General features: G+C 36.3%; 1 protein-coding gene across 1 annotated transcript in view; it reads right to left on the bottom strand.

The window, feature by feature from the left end:
- Positions 1-20,053, bottom strand: part of ZNF385D (zinc finger protein 385D) — a 429,859-nt gene that overhangs the window by 317,608 nt on the left and 92,198 nt on the right. The window lies entirely within an intron of this gene.

The raw sequence follows: 20,053 nt of genomic DNA, 5'->3' as shown, positions 1-20,053 counted from the left end.
ACTATTTATAAAATCTTGAATGCCAAAAGAAAAACACTATGAACATCAGATAATCTGCAAATAATAGTCCGGCCAAGTGGCGAGACACAAAGGAAGAAGGATCAATAACCCTATTGGCAGACCTGCCAAACGTCCTGACAGAGCCAAGAAAAGATGTGAGTCATTTTATTTCCTACTACTAAATGCTTCACTCATCATCAGATTGGTTTGGAACTCCAAGAACTAATTTAGCTTGCATAATCATCAGCAAACGATGAAGGTTTTTAAATTGAAACCTTTGTATTATTTTTTACTACAGTCTAAATAGAAAATATATTGATTAAACTTGTCACTCGCTTGTAATGGTAACCAAGCATTTTACATCTACTGGAGCATGAGAATCCTGTTTCAGTCAAACAACAGGAACAATATTTGTGGAACCAATGTAGCTGCTGAAAAGATTTTAGCTTCCAGAGTCTTTCCCTTTCCTTGTGTCCTGCATTCTGAAGACTACAGTGAAACCTATTTCTTCTCTTGTGGACTCCTACCTCAGGTTAAAAGCTCACTGACACCACTCTACCACAAATGTCCAGAAAATCAGTAATTTGAAAGAAAATTACCAAAAGCCATTCTAGAACATAAAAAGGGCAAACATATTATATTGCTTCAAACATAACAGCATCAAACATCATCATTATTTTCAGTTGACTGTTTTTAAAGAGGTCACTGATTTTTCCTGCATAACCCAAGCTTTAACAATATTAACCAAAGATATTTCCTGCAGAACACAAGAGAAATTAATATCAGGCAAAATATTTCCTTTTCTTCTCTATGGATAAATAATCTGCAGTAATAATCTCTAATCATTAAAAATTACATATGTTTTAAGTTTGTATAATATTTTCTTTAATTAGAAAGTTTTTCTAAAGGCTAGATATAAATATCACACATCAAGCAGTAATCAAGGAGTAAGCACACTATATGACCATTGAAGGAAGTCATTGAAATAAAACAGTATTTTTAAATCATTCAATAGAGGCTGAGTACAACTTTTAGAGAAAATAATTTCTCTGCTTTGCCAGAAGAACACACATATAATTATAAGTAAAACAAGGGAGCTTTATAGTAACACTCAAATTTCTGATAAGCTATTGCCAGAAAGACCACTAAAACCAACTGTGCTGATTTTAAATTACTGTCACGGAATGCATACTAAGTACTCTCTTTTGAAGTTCAAATACCTCACTGGACATTTGGAAAGGACTTTCTTAAAATTTTATGGTTGACATGTTCTGATGGACAAATGTTACCTAAAACAAACAAAAAAGGAAATGGTACTGTAAAATTAGATACAATGGAAGTAAATCAAAAAGTGTTTTGCTCAACCAGCTGTTACCAAATGCTTGTGGAAATACACACACTGAGGAATGATATTAATAGTAGCTGCAGATGGTTTTTAAATCCATCCATCCATTACAGTTAAATGGGCTATGCAAAAGTGACGATGTGAACAAACAACAAAAAGACACTGATAGTCACAGAAGCCCACGTGCAACATCAGAAGATCTTCAGAAAGCAAAGCTCCATGTGGCTGATGGAAGCGAATGGAACCGCAGCTCGCTGGCGTGACCCTGAGTATTTGACCATAATTACTTGGCACGTACACTTCGGTGTCTGATGAGTTCAACTATATTTCAGAGGAGCAAAATAATTTATGAATTTGGCTGGTACTGAAAACTTGTGTAACTTCCAGTTCATAACCCTATCTTTATATCTTATAAATTAAGCATTATGAGAAATGATGTAGCTGCAAATTTCCATCCTTATTCTCTGTGGAGCTACTTGTTATTTTCTTTTATTATGCTTAACACAATGTACATAGCATAACATAACATTTATGCAGTGAGTTATTCTGATGTCTTAAGAAGATTAAAATGATTCATTTTTCCCAGCTAAAAAATGTCCTGAAGTTTAGTTTGAGGGTTGTTTGTATGGGTTTTTTTTTTGTTGGAGTTTTTTGGGATTTTTTTTGGTGGGGGTTTTTGGGTTGGTTTTTTTTGTTTGGTTGGTTGGGGTTTTGGGGGTTTTTTGTTTGTTTGTTTGTTTTTTGGTTTTGCTTTTTTTTTAACAAACGGATAAGAAATTCCTCAAACTAAAATTTATAGAAAAATAAGCTTCAATGGACATGCAAGTATTCTCGCAAACCATTCCTGTGTCAAGGTTTGAGGAAAGAAACAGAGCTGAATATTCCATTTGCAATCCTAGAAATATAGCAATATAAGCTTAGTTCTCTTCAGAACTTGATGACAACAGGTCTGCTAAGAAGACAAAGTTTACAATATATTACAAGCCAAAGAATCAGAAACAGTTATCAGAGGGAACATATTAAAGTTAAAATTTCTTGAACCAAAATAAGTTTTGCAATATTGCTTTTAAAAAGATGAAATTAAATATATGTTTGATTCTAGTCAGGGAGCCGTGGATAAAGAAATAGATGTATCACAGGTTTTGATGGAGATATGAAGACTGGTAAGCAAATTACCTGTCAGATTTGGACTGTAAATGTCAGAAGAAAGGCAATCCATGAAAACTGAAACACAACTCAAATATCCTTCATTCTAGTTCTGATTGCCAGAAACTCATTGCAAGATTTTGGGCAAGTCAGGAAACATCCATGTCTCATATTCCACACATGCATTTGGTCTGGTTGAGAACCGTTATTTAGCTACTGAATTTCCCCATCGTTATTAGAAGTAGGTGAAAATGCCTGCTGGACTATCATATAATTTGCCAGATGAGAAGCTGATGTCAATGAATTCATACAGCAGCATAGCGAGTACCTGCAGTTCCTACTGCTACAGTGCTGTCCCATGAAAGGGAATAAATCAACAGTTCATAAGCAAACAACTTAAAACATACAAAAGTTTGTAAGTGATTTCACTGTAATCATCGGTGTATTAGAAATGTCAAGACAGCCATAAATTCCCAGTAATTAACCATCAAGACAGGCCTCATTTAAATGCAGTTATTAAATGTTGGGAAAATTAATTAAGCTCAAACACCAAATATTAAAACGTGAATCTCTAAGTGACAAACAGAAACTTGTGTTTCAATCTATAAGCTTTTCAATAAGAGAGTTTTTGAGGTGGTTTCAAATTCTTAAGAGCATGGCTATATCTCATTTACCTAAATTTACATTGCAAAAATAAAAAATAAAGGAAAGGCTGCAACACCCAGGGTCCTAAGAAATTAAGAACAAATTCAGTAAGTTGCGGAGAATCCTCTGGGCTCCATGATCATCATCATTAAATGTGCCACAGTCAGCATAAACCTCTATGACTTCCCAGTTAAATGCTATTTCAAACAAGTTTCTTTCACAGGCAATTTCTTGTTATGGTCAACTCTGCTAAGAAATGTTACTGCTAAGAAGCACACATATTCAACGTGGCAATGTGCAGCAATCTACAGCAAACAAGAACTTGGTATGACCAAATAACTCATTGTTTTTGAAAAGAAGTCATTGAACATTAATTTATTAAAGAACAGATTTCCAGATTTAGAAAACTCCCACTTCAAACTTCGTACAGTTTTGAATTATTTTTGCAGGTTTCCTCTTTATTTCACCTCCACACATTTAACTTTGGGGTTTTTTGTTGGTTTTGTTTTTTTTTTTTTTTTTTGTTAAACTTTAGACAAGCAACTGTAGTACAAGGACAGGTTGTTGCAGACAAGCCAATATAATGGCTTCTTGTTTAAATAATCTAGTAAGCATAGTGATCTTAAATAATACTTTCCTGGTTACAGAAACATTGTACTCTTATAAGTGTTTGCTTAACTTGGTAAGAAAGCAGAGTTGGTCAACTCATGATGTATAAATTTCCTGAGTCAGAGACCCATTTAGAACTGTTAACCAGAGCTTTGGTCCCTTAAGGAGGAAAAATAAATACATAAATAAGAAGCAAGTTTCAGTCTCATCACTATTCTCTTCCTAGCACCAGAGGGTTTTAAGTAAATTTGCTCAGGCAATCACTTACTAAGTGGCTGGATAACACTTGATTAGATCATATTATGATCTTTTCTTTAGGTTATGCATATCAGTAAATTAAGAAGTTAAACCTCAAACTGGTAAAACTCAGATGACTCCATTTCCCTTTTTGTGCTACCACGAGAGGCCAAGATACTGGTCTGAGTCCATTGCTGCTCCGCAAGGTACTCCTTGGCACGAGCTCTTTCGTCTAAACTGAAAGAGGTAAGCAGCATCTCACAAGATTTTACCTGAATTTTCTTCCTAACCTCCATCTATCCAGACATTTACTCATGCAATGAATGATGATCCGAGTTAGACTTTTCCAGCACCAGGAAAAAGGGTCTAACCGAATTAGCCAAGTATTTAGTAAGCATCGGTTTAATTAGCCCATTTATTGTTACTTATAGCTCCACATGAGACCAAGACATGCAATTTAGAAGGAAATATAAAAATCTATCTTCCACTGACAATTCCTCATCATTCTGTGCGCTACCTAGTAAGAGTATTTTCCAAGCTAAAATCTCAAGTTAAGCACATTTACCAGAAAATAATGAACATTGTTCCAAATCTTTATACTACTAATATTTAAAATATATCCAATACTATAAGCATGAAAGAAGCAGCGCATCTTAGTATTACAGACAGAAGGCTATTTGATTGTCTTTGGTAAAGTAGTATGTTTATAAGACCGAAACAGCAAAGCTGCATTAGCAAAGAACAGTCAGAAAATACAGTGCTCAGAAAGTGGAAGGATGTGTACTGTGGGGAAAGGCTCACAGAATGGACACAGAGAAGAGGAATAATGAAGAGAGAAATGCCAGAGAGAATAATAGGATGGGAAGAAAACAACAATAGTAGATGGGGGAAAAAATATATTGTTTAAAGGATTTGAGTTCATTGGAAATACCACATATTTTTCTGGATACAATTTAAGATTGTTTTCAAGTTGAGTTTATTTTACATAGGCCGGAAATACAAAACTAAAAGTCTCCTCATCACAGTTTCTTTCAATCTCCTTCACTTATCTCCCCTAAGTACACTCTTAACAAAACTGAAACAAATTCTTTGATGCACAGGAGAGAAAGTTCCAAAGGTCAAGATGCACCTTCATTGTAACTACTTAAAAGAACACTGTTTCTGTGTTTTCTTTCATGTTATAATATTAACTTAATACTAAGTTTCTCTTACAAAAATGGACCATTTACAGGACAAAGCAAAGTTGTGACCATTTACATCTAAGAATCTGGTCTACAGTTTTTGTAAGGAATAAAAAAAAAAAAAAGAACAACTGAGGGCATTTGACAAAAATCCAGGATATGTTTCAAATCCTCACACCCCGTTCTGCAGATACGTTCAACTACGTCCCATTATAAGCCTGAAAATCTGATACGCTGGTATTCTCTATAAAGCCAGAATAAATCCTTTATTGTGGATCCTTCCTGCCTTTCCCTCGCCCCCAAATAATTGCTTTCTTTAATGCTCTCTTCACCAAGAATAAATAGAAACTCAGCTCAAGCTGAAATGGAAGCCAAATATGACTGGGCTTGAATCTATTTTTTTTCCAGCTCATCCAGAGTTTCTGTGGTAGAGCCCATTAGGAGTGCATGAAAGCAGATAGCTCAAAGCCCACATAGTTATTCCTGGATTTAAATACAGATTGGAAATGAATGTCCTGTGGATAAATGCCTGTGAAAAACCCAGAGGAGAATAAATGCTTGGGAGATTAAGAGATTTACTGTAACCTCTGTGAAAGCTGAACATTTAAAGGGCAGGAATTCTTCATTTTTCAATCAGCAAATTTAAAGGGGCAGCAACTTATACATTATCTCAGCAGCTAAATAAAAGCCTTCTGTATGTGTGTGCCTATGTGCATACATATTCTTATAAATCAGCAGATGTATATCACTAATAGATTATGCAACTATTCTGGTCAGCAAAATTAATACTTTTTTTTTTTTTTTTTTTAAATGGCTAGTTCATAAAATCATAGAACCATTTAGGTTGGAAAAAAACTTGAAGATCATTGCGTTCAACCATCCTCTGTATTGCTCAAGATCTCTTATTGAACTGAAAGCAAATAGCTCCTACTTACTAGAACAACACATCCCTAGTGAAAGAAATTTCATATGCAATTTGATTTTGTAACTCTCCTCTTTTTCTGCTTGCTCCATCGTTTTTACTACCCATTACTCATCGGAAATGTCAACCTAGACATGCTGAGGAACTGCTATGAGAAACCTTCCAGATTGTACCTACCATTGTCTTGCCCAATTCTTCCCTTTAAAGCAGGAAGAAGGCAAGAACACAGAAGAATTCATGTGTACCAACAGCAAACATCTGTTTCACACCAAGGGCCAAATACAATAGTCACATGCCTGAAGATCTTGCTCTCCAAATAAGCCCACGCCACATAAAGAAAACAGCATATACCGAGTCCACCCGTTGCGTAACTAATCCTGTTCACGCTTTGCTGTTTTCAAAATTATGAGCATTCAGCAACTGTAATACACAAATAAACCTTTGCAGCGGAAACATGACTGCAGATTTTTGCACATTCACTTACTGTGCTTGAGTGCTATGTATCAGAAAGGGTATCCAGATCTAGGAGCCTCTCACCATTCTCTATGGCCAGAGTCAGCAGTTTGCCTACCCTTCATCTGCACCTGTCCTACTCTGCTGGCTTTCAAATTATAGCTGAGGGCAATATTCTCATAAATATCTTTGGTACAGCAAATGCCTCAGGATTCTACCAGCAGGATTCATGTGAAAAGATAAACACAATCACATTCTTACACATCTGATCTCACCTCCCAAAGGCATTTAAAAAATCATGGATCAAGCCCCTGAGCAAACCCTTCCTGAGTTTGGCAGTAGCAACATCAGAAACCAATGAATTGCCAGATAAATGAAATATCCACCAGGGTTGTTTTGTGGTTTTTTTTTTTCTATTCTTAAAAAGCAAAGGGTGTCAGGATCTAATAGACCTGTGGAAATATTAGCTCCTATAACATTAACAACTGTTGAATAATAAAAACTTGTTATTTTGATCTTCACAAAGAAAAAAAAAAAGAAGCTGCTTACAGAATTGCTCAGAAGTTTACATCATGAAAATGTGGCTGCCAACATTTTCAGTATTAATAGAGGGTGTTAGGAATGAAGCTGAAAGGGATCTTCTGAGGGAATTATTTCTTTGCAATTTAATTTGTTTGAAAATAATGTCTGCATAGAAAGTATCACCAATAAAGAAAAACAAAGAGGAAAATGGCTGCATAATATGAGTAATAAGTATTTTTTATTCCTTCGTAATATTGTTTTTGTACACACTGAAGTTTACAATACTGCTGTTGGTTTATGGAAGAGCAGAGTCAGAATATAAGGAGGTTATGTACTTTCACTTGCAGCAGGTGCTGTGTACAGGCAAAAAGGGAAGTTTGATACACTTCTTCATTCCAGGGCAACTATTTAATATTTGGGTTTAAAACAGTAAGATGCTTTAGAGACGTGAGTTAACATCCTCAAAAGATGTAATAGCACTCAACAGTTCAATTAGTGCTTTTGGAAGATTAAAAAAAAAAAAAAAAAAAAAAAAAAATTACCAAGAACCTGCCTGTTTTTCACTAATGCCACAGAAAGACTCTCCTAAATGAAGCCTTAATATTACCATACTATGTACTCAGCACAATTGCTAAGATACAGACACTTCTGTGGTAAAGACAGCAAAAGCATAATGGACTCCACATAACAGTGTTCAGAAAAGGAGGGAGAGAAAGCTAAGACCATTTCCATGAAGCATTAAATTAACTTCCATAAAATTAAATTAATAATTCTTTTCCTCAGTCCTTTCCCTCCTATCCCTTTTCTCAGGATAACATCTTCCACGCTCTCTAAGTGAATTTAGACCAGAAAAGCCTTAACAAATCTTCATTTTAATTTTTTATTTTACCAATATTTTGTGCTATTTACAGGATTACTGTAGAGTTTTCACATTCTTTCTGCCTTACATAGTGATAAGGGTAACAGAATCCCCATCCTAAAGACTGTTAACATAGGAGATATAATAATTACCATATAGTATTAAATAATTCCACAGATATCATGATCTCATTAAACTAGGGATGGAAGAACAACTGATGAAACTGCATCATCACAAATATGCTATGGGTCTTTTTATACTCCGAGAGAGTTTTCTTCTAGAAGAGTACAAAGAGTTAGGTATGTTTTATATTTTTATGAGAAAAGTTCCAAGGCTCACCCACACTGTATATGCAAGAAAACCTAGATTCCTCAGAGGAAATGTGTGATTTGTTGCCCAGTACTTTAGCGTTCAAATAATATGTTGTCTAAATGGGGATAAATCCTTCTTGCACTGAGCCAAGCAGAAAGGAGGGGATTTTGCATTGTATCTTCTTGCTAGTATTTATATAGGTTTAAAAATAGAATGCAGAAATGAATTTTCTTGCATAGTTCCAATTATTAAGAACTTTATTTTTCTTATTAAGTTGCGTAGCATGGAAACATTATTTTTAAACTCAGGATTAAAAACAAAGCAGAAAATCAAAATATCATGTAGATGGAAAAAAGTTGACAAATGCCACGATTTAACTTTGAACTCTTTTCCCGGCTCAAAATCAAACAGTTCTCAGACAAGCATTTGACTCAAGTTTTCCTCAGACAAGGACTATGAATTCTTTTCCTATGGTTTCTTGAAGAAGAAGAAGAAGAAATAAGAAATAAGAGGGTGGTAGGGCTGGGGAGAGTATTGGGTTTTTGCATATGTCTTTCACTTTGTCAGTTTGCAGTGAAAGAACATTCTAAATTCTGCTGGGTAATTTACACCAACCTGCCGGCGCTTGGCAGAGGGAGCCCACCATCTGAGTGGGAAATATATGTACTAGGCATTCCAGTGAATGCAAAATACAAATTCTATGAAAATTTATGGTAATTTCCTTAATGACTTCAAGATGGTCAGGAAGCAAGAACTATTTTATGTTCTGTCAGGTTTTCAATTACTTTGACATAAAAGACAAACAGTTCCCTCCCCTATCCTGCAGTTTTCTTCACAGTTGTTCATTTACTCGTTCGAATAATTTCCTACATTTGTATCTACCTCTGCAAGTTAATCCCATCTTATAAAAATGAATTTTCATGCCTGATTTTCCCACCAAATCATGAAAAAGCCCCATCTGAATTGTACTATTCCTTCACTAGTCAGTCTCCTCATGCCACATCACTGATTCCCTTTTATCCCGTATAAACGTAAGTTTGTTCAGGGGTTCATGCCTCTGTTCACAGGGGATTGTGAAGGGCATTTTACTACCAACGATCAAGCTTCTCTAGGGGAACCAAGGCCTTCTAAAGTTTTCCATGAGATTAAACAGTATGAGTCTAACCTCACATGTTGTTACACTAAAATGGTCTAGTAGGAAGCTGCTGTTGGCCTGATGACTGCCCTCAGTACGGGTAATATCCTGCCTTTCCCGTAGGGCTTCTTTGGGTCACAGTGGGTGGGTTTTGACCTTATGCAACGTCAAGAGAAAAGGAGCCTTAGGCACCTCACTTGGCATGCTAAATAAACAAATGGAGCACATTTCAAAATCCATGCTGTGCTTTGTGTACATATTCCTGTCTGCTTTGGTCTCAAGAATGGTGTGAAATGCTTTATTATCAAAGGAATATAAAGGATGAAGCAGATACCATTTGATTTTTTCCCCTCATCTTTGGAAACTGCACTATCAACTCACTGCTCTTGCCATTTCGTGTTAGCACATGCTGCCTCAGCCACCACATTTTAATGGCATCTCATCTATAGCAGGTGAACCGCAGAGCATGGAAAGCTCTGTCAGAACAGGTTAACCAGAAATCCTTTGGGGATCCACAAACAGTAAGTCATGGTGACAACTCTCTTTCTGGGTAACTTTGGGGATCAGCTAAGCTTGATTACATAAACTTTCTACGATGACCCTTAATAAAATATCTGCAGTTAGTTGGTGAAAGTAGAAAGTAATATTATGAAGATCATTCTCTAAAGAAATTAAAAAAGAGTGGCTATAGGAAGGAATATATGCTTTTACCAAAATATACCAGGGATATCTTAATAGCACTGAACAGTAACTATACCACTTCATACTCCCAGTGAACAAAAAACATTCTTGCATGATGTTTTAGTAATCCTATCAACAACTAACATACTCCTAGAGATCTGTCAAAAGTAATAATGCCTATTAAGTATTGGTTTACATCAGTCATAATGTAATACGAATACTAAAGTGCAAGAGGTTTTCTTGAGTGTATTGAATACAAAAATATAAAGATTTAAGAAAAGAAAAAAAAGGTACCTTATAGTGTGTAATGCAGGTTCTCTGGACTATTTTTTATTTTTAATTATCACAATTTACAGGATCAGTGAATAATACTGAATCGGAAGAAGTGCACCTCAACTTTCCAGAGCCATTAAGGATTGGGAAAGCTTTATTCCTACTGATGTTCACTTAGAAACATCATCAATATGACTTCTGATTTGACAGAATAAACACATGCTGTTTGGAAAATCCTTTCAAAAATAAATTATTGCAGTTCTTCAGCAAAAACACATCCACTACAATTTTCAAAGATTAAAAAGTAGCTAGCCGCTGACTACTGTATAGGATTGACTCTGAGCAAATCAGGAGATGTGCACAAGTGTGCTCCCTATAAAGCACGGTATTGGAATTATCTTCCAAACTAACCAAGAGCTAACATATTTCTATGCAGACTAAGAATAAACTGTGCCATGTTTTTTGCATGTATGCATATATATATGTGTATGAATATATAATCTCTGGACTCAGAAGCACACGTAATTCAAATTTAACGTGACCCTCTAGTACTCTATTAATGCGGTCAACGGATTTTGTAGAATGAGCTGTGTGCGATATCAAAGGAATTGCAAAAGCGGCAACTTATTTAAACCCCTCCCCCCAAAAAAAACATTTTACAGGTATATAACATATTAAACAAACTACAGTCCAAACTTTCAGCCTGTACCAAAAGACATGATGTAATTCATAACTATTCAAAAACGATTTTATCTCTGTGAGATTGGATGTAAGATAGTCAATCTGTGGAAATAAACTGTTCTGGCTTTTAAAAAATAAAGTGTTGATAAAATTAAAATGTTTCCTTGTTGAATAGTACTGAGACTTCTATGTCAGCTACAAACTTATTTAATTGTTCTTTCTTTAGCTATAGCATTTTTTGTTTCCACAATCTTTTAATTTAGAGCGCTCATAAGACGAGAGAGGCTTGCCACTGTTCTTGAAACAATTTATTTCACAGCAGTAAGTCTTTAAATGCGAACGCTGCAATTCTGAATAATATATATTTTTCAAAGCTTGGCAGTTTCAGGATCTTTTCCTTGGCTTTCTCAAGCCTATCTCATCTGTTTGTGATAGGGGTCACTAACATCAAAAGTCAGTGATAAAATCAAATAAAATACAGTGAATTATTATGGCAATGTTTTTTTCTTAAACATTTCAGGATTCTAAAACATTGGGAATACTTTGATACTGATGTGTGGTACTTTGATACTAGATTACAATGACAATTCTAAATAGAGATCTATATCTTCTCCTGAACATACAAAGATTACTTTATAATTAATCATAATTTAATTTCATGATGAGATGTGATCTGTGAGAAAAAAACCACCACACACACAAACCAAAATATCACAAAGAAATTCAATACCAATTATTGGATCATTTTTAAATGAGCTGTTTGATCACTCCAGTGTTCACAAGGCAGGGTCTACTGTTGACATCTTCAATGGTTTATATTAAAAGTTAATCTATTTTAAGAAAAAATAAGTTTGAATAGCTATTAATATTGGCCTGCCATGAAGACGAAGTCTGTCTTAATACTGAACAACATGGTATCTGTCGGTACTCACTGCATCCCATAGCACCTGTTCTTCCCTCTGTCACCACCAATAATGGAAGAAAGGTCTAAAAACAAGATCCATGCATATTAGTAGCTTTGTTCCTATATTTGCTCTTTTAGAGGACAACAATTTTATTTTGATAATCTTTAACTAGATAGTCTGTAACACGCATCAACAGTATGTCTGACTATGCTACAGACAATTTGATGAAAAAATAAAAATACCAAAAAAAGCTTCAATTCTTTCTTTTACATCTCAAAGCCTTTTTAAGAATACAGATTTTACTGTATTTGTTTTGCTTCTGTCAAATAACACCAGCAACCTGACATTCAGAGTGGAGTTTTCTTGACATTTTTCTTTTTAAACACACAGCTATGAAGAAAACTGCAAGCCTTTGGCTGTACATATCTTACTTCTGATGTAAATTAAGCAAGTAGTCCCCTGAATCTTTAAAAACTGAAGTTTTCCCAGTGTGTTTTCTACAGAACCTTAGAATAATTCACGTGGAAAGGGATCTCTGGGATTCACTTTGCCCAGCCTCCTACTCAAAACAACTAAATTCAAGGTTAGATCAGGTTGAGTTCTTAAAATCTCTATAGAATAATTTCCACAGTTTCTCTCGACAATTTATTCCTGTGCTTACCCTTTTTTATAGTGAAGTTCTGAATGCTTTTTTCCCTATATCTAATCTGAAATTCACTTGCTGCAACTTGTGACTATTCCCTCTTGCCCTTTCACTGTACACATCCATCTTCTCTCCAAAATCCCCCTAGGAAGTTGAAAACTACAACAGGATCCCCCATACGCCCTTCTCTTCACAGTAAACAAAACCAGCTTTGTCAGCGTCTCATCATGAGTCACGTGCTCCAGCAATCTGATCATCTTAGCGATGCTCCTCCAGGTTCACTCTCTGCTGTTGATGTCTCCCTTGTACTGGGGGCCCAGAAATAGACACGGTACTCCACATATGATCTCAAAAGCACAGAGTGGATAATAATCACTTCCCTCGAACTACCACTTATCCTTTTACAAATGCAGCCCCAGTGTGCAGTTAAACCTTTATCTCTATGAAAGCTCATGAATCACGTTCAACTTGTTGCCCACAAGGATACCCAAGTCCTTCTTCACAAAGCTGCTCTCCAGCCAGTCAGTCCCCAGCCTGTACTTGTCTATGTTCCAGGTGCAGGACTTCACCTTTTTGCATCTGTTGAGCTTCATGAGGTTACCGCTGGGGCACTCCTGCAGCTTGTTGAGGTTCCTGTGAATGGCAGCATTTACTCCATCATACTCATGATTTCATCACATTTAGTGTCATCTGCAGATTTGGTAAGTCTGCATTCCATCCTATCACCAGGGTCATTAATGAAGATGTTAGACAGCATTGGCCTCGCTATCAATCCTTGGAGAATGCCATAACCAATCATCTGCCTGTTAGACTGTGGAACATTGATCACACTTTGAACCTGATAGTTTGGCCAGCTTCTAATCTACTTTGTACTCCGCTCATCCAGGCCCTAGGTCACCAATTTGGCTACTATGATCCAATGGGAGACCACAATGAAAGCCTTTCTTACGTCAGAAAAATTGTATCCCCATGTTCACAGAGCCAGTTATTTCACCATAGAATGTAATCAAGCTGGTCTTACAAAGTCTGAACGTAAATCTGGGTTGGCTGTTCCCAATGACCTTCATGTGCCTGCAAATAGCTTTCATAAAGACATGCACCATAACCTTCCTGGCCACTGATAATTGACTGGACTTCTAGTTCTTCCCTTTTCTGAAGATGGGAGTAATATTTACCTCTTTCCAGACATCACTATTTTATATTCCTCCCATATAGATCCCTTTAAAATGTACTATCCACCTTGCCACTGAAAACTTTCCCAGTATACAACTCCACAAAAAACACTCCTACAAGCTTAACCCTAATGCCCTATGGGTGTGAGGTCAGACACTACTTCAAAAAAGTTAAGTGCTTCTTTTAAAGACTTCTAATTTTTAATACATCACACAGCAAAGTCATTTTAGAGTATCAGATATCACTACTGAGCTGAGGGACATCCCTGGTAGTATTTCAACTTGATCTTGACTACTTTTATCTAGAGTCCTTGTTTCAACTACCTTTGGTAAGAAGAATGCTGTCATTTTAACAGTAGAGTTTTGCTACCTCTTCTAGGAAAAAAGAAACATTAAAGATACTATTTTTCAACAGCAAAAGGAGAGAAAGGCAGCATTGAAATTGGAAGTTTACTGAGAATGACCAGCTATGCATAAGCATCCATCTGTGTTTTACTATAAAAAAGTTTTATGACTAGTAACATGACTCTGAATCAAAAGCGAGGAAAATGGCGCTAAGTGCAGTCAGAATTATGGCCATGTAATCATTGGTTTTCTTCAGTTTAATGATCAAAAATAAGGAAACACAAGAAAAAAAAAAAAAAGAAAAGAAAAAAAACCCCAGAAAAACAACACTGTAGGAAAAACTAGGACATATTATCAGAATAGTTAAAGCTGAGAACCAAGAAAAAGACATAATTCTACTGTCTTTCCCCAGTGGAAAAAAAATTTATTCACAAAGAAAGCTGACAAGGTTCAAACCTCTATTGAATTTGAGAACAGAAATGGAAGTAGAAGGAGGAATTTTTTTATCCATTTTTTAACAATACTGCTATTTCTATTGAGTTGGAATAAGAATTACTCAGAGGTAGGGATGGAGTTCTCCTGGCAAAAAAGGGACAGATGAGTTGTTAAGTGTTCCCAAGAATAATTACAAATGGAACAGGTTCAGCAGAAGAAAATTAATAATACTCCATTTCTGAATAATCTTTGACATTATATTCCATATAATAAATTATATACCATCCCCACTAGGGGGGGTTTAATTTAAAGACATATTACCCTGGTATAAAGTGTCTAGAAAAGAATGTTAAGAATTTTAATTTTGATTACAGAACAAATAATTAGTTTAGTAAGTGAGCTGCTTTGCTTACAATTAGTGTATCTTTCCAGCTCCTTAATTTCATATATCTGAAAAAACTAGGGGGGAAATCTATATGATTATAGATTATAGATCTATGATTATATCTATATATCTACAATCCTGTCTGCATGGGGACTTCAGCCAGGCTAACGTATAAGCATTAATGTGAGAAACAAAGGAAAGACATCTGTATTGGATCTGGCTGAGTAGCAGCGCTCAGTGCTGTGAATCGCTAGCCAGCAAGGTGTTGGTAACGCCCCATGATTTTGGCTACTGCTGAGCAACGCTAGCACAGCACCGAGGTTGTCTCTTGCCAACATTCCCTCCTCACCAGTGGGCTGGGGGTGGGCAAGATCTTGGGAGGGGACACAGCCAGGGCAGCTGACCCAAACTGACCAAAGGGATATTCCATACCATATGATGTCTGTTCAGCAATAAAAGCTAAGAGAAAGGAAGAAGGGGGGTCATCTATTATTTACATTTGTCTTCCAGAGCAACCACTATGTGTACCGAAGCCCTGCTTCCTGGGAAGTGGCCAGACATTGCCAGCTGATGGGAAGTAAAGAATAAATCTTTTGTTTTCCGTTGCCTCCACATGCAGCCTTTTGCTTTATTAAACTGCCTTTTTCTTGACCCATGAAGGTTGATTTGGGGTTTTTTTCCCATCTTATTTTCTCCCCCTCTGTCCTCTTGAGGAGGGAAGTGATAGAGCGGCTTTGGTGGGCACCTGACATCCAGTCATCATACAGATTAACTCATTCCCACAGTAGCAGTGTAAACTGTAGACTAGAATTGGTGCTTTCTCAATGATGTAAACTGAACTGGCATAAATGTGTGCTAACATTAAGTTCCCCAATAGAATAAGGAACTTGCCTCTTTCTCTTGAAATCAACAGGAGGTTGTAATTAATTTCATTGGAGCTGGTCTTAAAATTGACCTTGAGATATATTTCTCCCTACTGTGAAACCTATCAGAGGATAAAAAAAATTAACTAAAGAGTTCAGTGATGTGACTATCAGGAAGAAAGTATATTTTGAATTAGAGGAATAAAAGGCCATAAATAAGAAAAAGTCAGCATTACTGAAATGTGGGTCACATTTGATGACATCTGCTTTGTTTTTCTACTCAGATATAGCTCAAAATTTGTTTAAATTCTGTGATATCCTAACAATTAAAAATTAATACCACAAGAGGTACAAAACTATCCTTTTACAGCCTCATTGAGGAATATAGACCTATATTTGAAGTAAGAAAAATAACTGAATATGGGAAAAGCTAGCTCTAGGGAAATTAATACTGGGAAATGTTGATAAACTTAGTGTGTTGTCATGACTCATAGAAGATTTGTTGCCTACCAGATGCCAGTACAGAAAAAAAAAAACCCATCATATTAAAAGACGGCAAGTTACTGAGAAGGTCTGGAAGGAAGCCATGGTCATCATAATCTATATTGGACCTAGTGATATAAGCAGAACTAAATGGAGATCCTGCAAAACAGGTTTCAACAGTTTGTTCACTGTACATGCAAGCAGAGATCAAATGCCAGCGTTCTCAGAAATGAAACTGGTGCCACACTCAGGGAGAAGCAAGGAATGGCAGACCAACATCTTGGCACGGTTCAGAAACACAGATGGACACGGATTGCTCCCAAAGTAACTGAACCTTATACAACTAATTTAGTATTGATTATCAGTATTCCTGCTACAGCATAAAACATTAAGACAACACTTACCTAAAATAGTGTTAACTTTAAAATAGAGAAGCAAACAAGTTCAGATAGATAGGGTGTATGGCAGGTTCAAGCCTGAAGCCATACAGGAAGAAAAAAAAAGAAAAAAAATAAGAAAAGAGAAAGAAAAAAATAGAAATAAAGTTATTAAAAAGAGGCTATGTTGATGTTAAGCAGAGATGCAATGAGAATAAGATATCAGTCAGCTTTCCCATTTTTTGCAAGCATATTCTAAGCACAGATTTGAGGACTAAAAAGGCAGTTATTTTTCAACATAGAAGAAAAACTGTTGTACATCTAGCAGTAACATAAAGTCCTGAAGACATGAGGCCATGAGTGTCTAAAAAGAAAAAGGGAACTGTGAGAGAACGATGTTTGGAACGTACAGAGTCAGAATTGTGAGCATGGAAGAGGATTAAACGTAGCAAGTGGGCAGACAAGGGGTGAAGATTTTCACCCTAACACGCATATAACAGCAGCTTTTGTGTGCTCTTGAAGACACATTTAAGTACCTCAGCCCCCACTGCCATAGCATAGCAATCAGAAACCCTGTCCAGGTTTGCTAGAAGGCAGGAAAGTAAGGACCAACTTCTGAACTTGTTTCAGCTGTCCAACACTGTTGTAGAATTTCTCATGGACAAACATCCATGTCCTATGGATGGAGACAACTTGCTAAGCATCTTGCTTTGGAGATGGTACCCAAAAGGAGGGCACTCTATGCAGCTGGGGATATTAACACCTGTGCAGTCTCATATTCAGGCAGAAAACTAGAACAAACCCAGTTCTTTATAACTTTTCCAACCTGCAGTTAGAGGCTTGTTTAGACCCTGTGCAGATGCTCTTGATGGTTGAGACTCTTCATATACATTAAACAGTTTGATTCATAATAAACTGCCACAGTAGGTTTTATTCTGTTGTCACCTAAGATTGTAGAAAAGAAAGGAATTTGCCAGTTGAGATGGAAACCATATTTCAACAAAAGACATAAGCACATTCTTAAGTGCACTTGGTGAACAATAAGGAACTTCAAAAATACTTTAAGCATATTTAGCCATAAATTTCTATTTATTCCCCAGCTTCTGAAGAATTAATCATATTAACACATACAGTTTTCCAGGCTATAATTTTTTTTTTTTTTTCATTCTATCATGCTATTCAGTGGATCAATTACCCGATATACTACAGGAAAAATTGTTTAACTACTATGAATTTCTCCTCCCCAAATCCAAAAGAATGTTTTGGGGATTATTAAAATATGTTACCTTTGTGACTTCACAGCATTATTGAAGCTAATCCAGGTGCAGTCATTAAACTTTCTCCCCTGCCTCCCTATAACTTGTTACAATGCTAGGGTTTACCTATGATTGGTCTGTATTAAAATTTAGTGATGCTCCTTTGTATTTATTTGTAATAGGTAGCAGTCAGCTAACTATATCAAATATACAATAGATATTTGCACACATCTAAGGAGTTTGCCCACAGTTACCATCCATGCATCATTTTTTGTATACTCAAAGCCAAGTGGATCTTACTGCATTTATTAGGGGAAACATGAACATCATGCATGTGGCTGGTGTGAGCTGGTTCTTTCTTAACGTCCTGGTTTCCGCAGGAATAGAGTTAACTTTCTTCTTAGTGTAGTGCTGTGTTCTGGATTTAGGATGAGAATAATGTTGATAACACACTGATGTTTTCAGTTGTTGCCAAGCAGTCAAGGGCTTTTCAGCTTCTCATACTGCCCTGTGAAGGCTGGGGGCACCCAAGAAGCTGCAAGGGGATGCAGCCAGGACAGCTGACCAAAGAGATATTCCATACTGTACGATGTCACACTCCATAAATAATTGGGGGTGGGCTGCGAGGCTGGTTAGCTCGGGGTCTTGTGAAGCATGCATTTAGGGTGGTGAGAAATTGTGCTGTTCATCATTTGTTTTGTATATTTTATTATTATTTTCTTGTTTTGTTTTGTCCTATTAAATTGTCTTTATCTCAACCCACAAGTTTGGAGGTTTTTCCCTTTTCAATTTTCAACTCTCTCCCCCATCCCTTTGGGAGGAGGGAGTGAGCGAACAGCTGCGTGGTTGTTTTAGCTGCTGGTGGGGTTAAACCACAACACTTAAGCTTAATACATTCAATGATACACAAGTTACCTTGTGATAAGACTTTGTGCTGAACTATGATGTCATATACGGTGGGTACTGCAAACTCAAATAGTGATTTAAAAGCATATCTTGCTTGCAGAAGTGCTCTTAAAAGCAGAAACTATGTTAATAGTTCACTAACTGGAATAAGAACATGACAAAAACAGACAAGAGCTTTGGAATAAGAAGAATGATTTACATCTTGGAGCAGTGGAAGTGACAACACACTGCCCTCAGCCAGTCCTACTTGTCCAGCTTTAACATTTGGAAGGTATCACAAAGTACTCAGAAGGAACCTGCTATGCTTCTTTACAAAACACTGACATCTATGACCCACAAACTAGAGGCTTAAAACCAGAGAATAACTCATATTGGATTTACTGTTAAATGGCCATGAAACTCTGTATCAGAACATGACATTAAAAAAATCCAAACAAAAAAACTGCAACCACAAAACAGTAAAATAGTTATGGTACAACTTCTTGCTTTATCTTAAGAACATGACATGACTTCCAGAGACACCTCAAGCTGATCTGACAATACTTGTTTCCCAGGGAACTAACAGAAAATCCTCTCCTCTGAAGGAGAATATACTTTGTCTGAAGATTTCCTCTATTCCTCAATACCCTACCCAATCGTCTTTCTCTGAAAGGAGGACTAATGCAATGAAAAGAGCAGGTGACACCACTTCTCTGAAAGCTGTACCCTGGTAATTTACCACCTTAAAGTAAGATTGTCTGCCCCAAAGCTGCAAGTTTTCATGATCAAAAAACATGACGGCAGAGGTGTAAAGCGTAACAGCAGCACAGAACTAGAAAAGAACCGGCAACAGAACAAAGGAGATTCTGCAAGTGGTTTAGGTGAATCTTCTGGATTTCCTACCTGCAGGACTGTAAAAAGTCAGGATTTAGATGGGGGGTGGGGGGAAGAAGTTGTAAAAGATTAAATATTTTCTCTGACCAATGTGCAAAAATTTACAGTGTGGATATTATGGAATTGTCATCTCAAGAGTTGTTGTGGGAAACTACATTCAACCACCAAATGCAGTTAAAAAATAAAATCTGTGAAACAAATTTTGCTCCTATTTTAGTGTATAATTCAGTATAATCATAACAACTAAATTGTTATTCATTCTTAAGTAATTATCTAGTGCTGAATTAAGAGATTTGATTTTTACAATTAGCAAGGGTTTAGAAAAAATGGATATTTAATTCTGATCTTTTCCCCTTCTTTCTTCCATGTACTCACTGTCCTTGTTCACAGTACAATAAAATTTTACTAA

The sequence above is a fragment of the Balearica regulorum genome, chromosome 2, assembly GCF_011004875.1.
Source record: "Balearica regulorum gibbericeps isolate bBalReg1 chromosome 2, bBalReg1.pri, whole genome shotgun sequence".
NCBI lineage: Eukaryota > Metazoa > Chordata > Aves > Gruiformes > Gruidae > Balearica > Balearica regulorum.
The sequence above is the reverse complement of the archived record's forward strand: the minus strand, read 5'-3'. Positions and strand labels throughout refer to the sequence as shown.